We start from the raw sequence: 3,547 nt of genomic DNA, 5'->3' as shown, positions 1-3,547 counted from the left end.
CCCATGGCCCCCTCCCTCCTCCTTCATCCCCCCTCCCCCACCCCCTACTTATTGCCCGAATCACTGAAGCTCTCCAAATCTTTTCCGAATCAATTCAGAGAGCTTCAAATCAATTTGGACCTTTTAATTGGTCCCCTGATTTGATTCGGATTCAAGGAGGCTATTAATACAGACTACTAATTAAATGAGAAAAGCAATAAAAAGAAATTAAATGGGCTTTTAATTAAATCAGTTGATGTGCCACTGTTCTGTCTTGTCTGATTACTGTCAAGAGTTACTGAACCTGTCCAAAGACAGCATAAACTGTGCTAATGGAAAGACAGCAGATGTAAGAGAGTAGCCTGTGCAGATTGCACTATGGGGGGAAAAGAGGAAAGGGAAGAAGAGGGAAGTTGTTTTCATACCACATGTGAAAAGGCAATGATAAACAGCAATAGAAATATGCTTAGCTGTACTCAGTACTACCAAGTAAATCCCCTGGCTCCTGTCACAATAAAAACACAACAATATCTATCCCATCAAAAAATTTTGTTTCCAGAGTTGAGCAAAAGCTCACTTTTGATGTATCTAATTGGCAGTATTATCTCATCTTTTATTTTTACAGTAGGAACGTATGGCCAACTGCATGTCTCAGTATGTTGATGGTACTCTACCATGTGTTTGAAACAGGTCACATATACTTGTTAAACTGTATGGTACAGAAGTCTGAGTTTTCTACCTCCTTTAAAATGGTCCACCTTAACTCTCTTCATGAGGTATCAGCAGTACTTGTCATTAATAGCAATGCAGCTATAAACAGCCAACATGTAGGGAGAAAAAGCAGTTGGCAGTGCAAGTGATGAGCCAGAGGAGAATTTTTATATTCACATGGCCCCAAAATCCAAGCATGACCTGATCTACTCTATCAAGGAAGAATGTCACAAATTTGTCAGCCAGCCCACTGAAGGTTCTGCTCACATGATAAGGCAGACTGGCTTAATTAAACTACATAATACATACTACCCCCAAGAACTCTGCACATCATGCATGAAATCCTCACTCAAAGGAAGATAAGACTTGGTGCTATCCCTCCACCAGCTTCTTTGCTTCTGTACTCCAAGTCCATAAGCCACCTGAGATCAATATGAATCTGTATGAGAAATTACTAAGCATCTTAGCTATAAGGAGAGGCCATGGAGCCAAATATCACCTCTAGCAGCTTCTGTGAACAGCTTGATGAGTTGTGTGATAGCTTGGAGGACCAGTAGAGGCTTTGTCCAAATGTCCTAGTTGTTCAATAGTGCTAATAAGGGGCCTTGCCTTATTTGTAGTGTGGGGAAGACATGGCTGTGGACCCTAAGAGGAGTTATATCTGTGGCAGACCAGTAGGGGGTACTCCTGTGCTGAGCCACCCACCTCACTGCGCCCAACCACTTTCTAGGCTCCAAGTGCCTTCCTGGGGGCGCCTCACATCTAGTCGACCCCCTTCCTGGAGCACACCCACTAGCCTGGGGGTAACGCTGCCACCACCCAGGGTCTGGACTGATCCTGGCTCTGTGCTCCCTGGGAAACACAAGCCTAGTAGCCCTTGAGGGTACTCAACCCACTTCAAGAACTTGGGGTGCTTCCCTCAGTCTGAAGCACAAATAGTGGTCTCCCTTAGTCAGCCAAACCAAGGGGACCCCAAGGCATAATCTAGCCCCTCTCCCAATAAGTCTCCCACGCTAGGTACAAAGGAGAACATTATTGGTTACAAGGAGTAGGTTTGGAATATAGGGTAAAGCAATATCAGATAAATCCCATAGAGCAAACAGGGTGGCTAGGTAGCCTTTGATCATGCATCTGAGTTACTGCAAGCTATATATCTAGTTAGATCTCAGGTAGCTTACTCACAAGTATCATCCAGATGCAGGTGGAGATTCCCTCTGGAGGCAGGCAGTTCACTGATCATGAGTTTCAAGAGAGAGAGCAAGTTTCAAATGGTCCAGCTTCTCTCTGTGTTTTCATCATGGCTACTGCACCTTCTCCTGGGCAGTCCTTAACTTATATAACCCTTATGACCTCATTTACCTGGTCCAGTGGAGGCCAGCAACTGTTGGCTGCTAGCCAACCAATTTGAAATGCATCACTGGTTGCTGGGTAGACTGGCATTGCTTAGAAGAATAGGGAGCCTAAGCCCCCCACCCAGGTATGTGATGCCAGTCACGTAGGCAGAGGCAGCAGGTTTCCCCCTTCCCTCAGGAATGTATCCAACACAGGTTACAGCTCAGGGTTACCTAAAGAGATGGGATGTCTGCCCTCTGTAGTGACCATGTTAACCAAATTGTCACATAGCAGAGTTTTTGGGGAGAGACAGAGGTGGCATTCTGCCACAATATCTACCTATTCCTTCTGGAAACTGAGGACGCAACTACATAGATATTTACCACAGACCTGCCTAATTAGCTTCGCAGTAAATGTCTCCACATTTACATATGCATCCCTATTAGGTCACAGTAAACTACTTAACTCCACCATAGGTTAGTCTTGTATATACAAGTACTGTCCTATGGCGGAGTTCTTTATTGCATAGCAACACACATGTAGACGCTGATGGGGCTGGCTAGGGCATGAGGGTGCTTCAGTGTGGGGGCTGCCTGCCAGCTAACCCCACAATGGAGCACCCTTATGCCCCAGCCAGCCCTTCCACACCACATTGAGCTGAACTGGAGCAGCCCTGGGTTGGCAGGCTTATCCCCAAAGCCTTCTGTCTGTCAAGGGTGCTCCGACCCAGCTCAACATGTTGCAGTCTCGGACACACATATAGACATGGCACCTGGGAGCAATAAACTCCAATGCAGTATGCACCATAATTTATTCTCCATGCTAATAGCGCATGTAGATGCACCCTAAAAGTACCACGTTTCCTTTGCATTGCCCCTCGGACACTTAGGGCATAGAATTTAGCTTGGAAAAAGCTTGCCTGGGAACGGTTTTTTTGCCCCCTGTCAGAGGAACAAGTAGGCTGCAGTCCTTACATTGTCTGTATCTTCATTCCCCTGAGGAGGCTTAGCAGGCCTGATGAAGGCAGTTAATTGCTTTGTCATCAATCAATGACACCCTTGTATCTACTCTCACTTCAACAGAATGATACACCAAGGATAACTGTGACTCTCTGAAACCCTATGAGGTCAGATCTGAGATGATGTCACAATGACAAACAAAGGATTAGACCTTCCAGTTAACAGTCCTTGAGCTGATACATCAGAAATGGCTGGCTGTCAGGATTTAACTGCTGTGTCAAAAGCCAGAGTAAAAGAAATCAAGCAAGTTTATATGTTTCTTTTCAAAAGGTATTTTACCTGATTCAATTGCATCATGAAGCTACATAGTACCTTTCACCGTTAGAGGCGTCTATATCAGAAATAACAAGATTTTCCACATTCCTTTTAATCATGCAGGGTAGCCTTAATTCCGTTGTCTGGGTGTGATGATGCAAGATGCTCAGAAGTCATTACTACAAAGCCTTAGGGGATTACTTTCCTATTTTCATAATACATAGCTAGTAATATTATCATAAGCAGATTTT

Source organism: Alligator sinensis, unplaced genomic scaffold (assembly GCF_000455745.1).
Source record: "Alligator sinensis unplaced genomic scaffold, ASM45574v1 scaffold15_1, whole genome shotgun sequence".
NCBI classification, from domain to species: domain Eukaryota; kingdom Metazoa; phylum Chordata; order Crocodylia; family Alligatoridae; genus Alligator; species Alligator sinensis.
Note: the sequence above shows the minus strand (reverse complement) of the source record.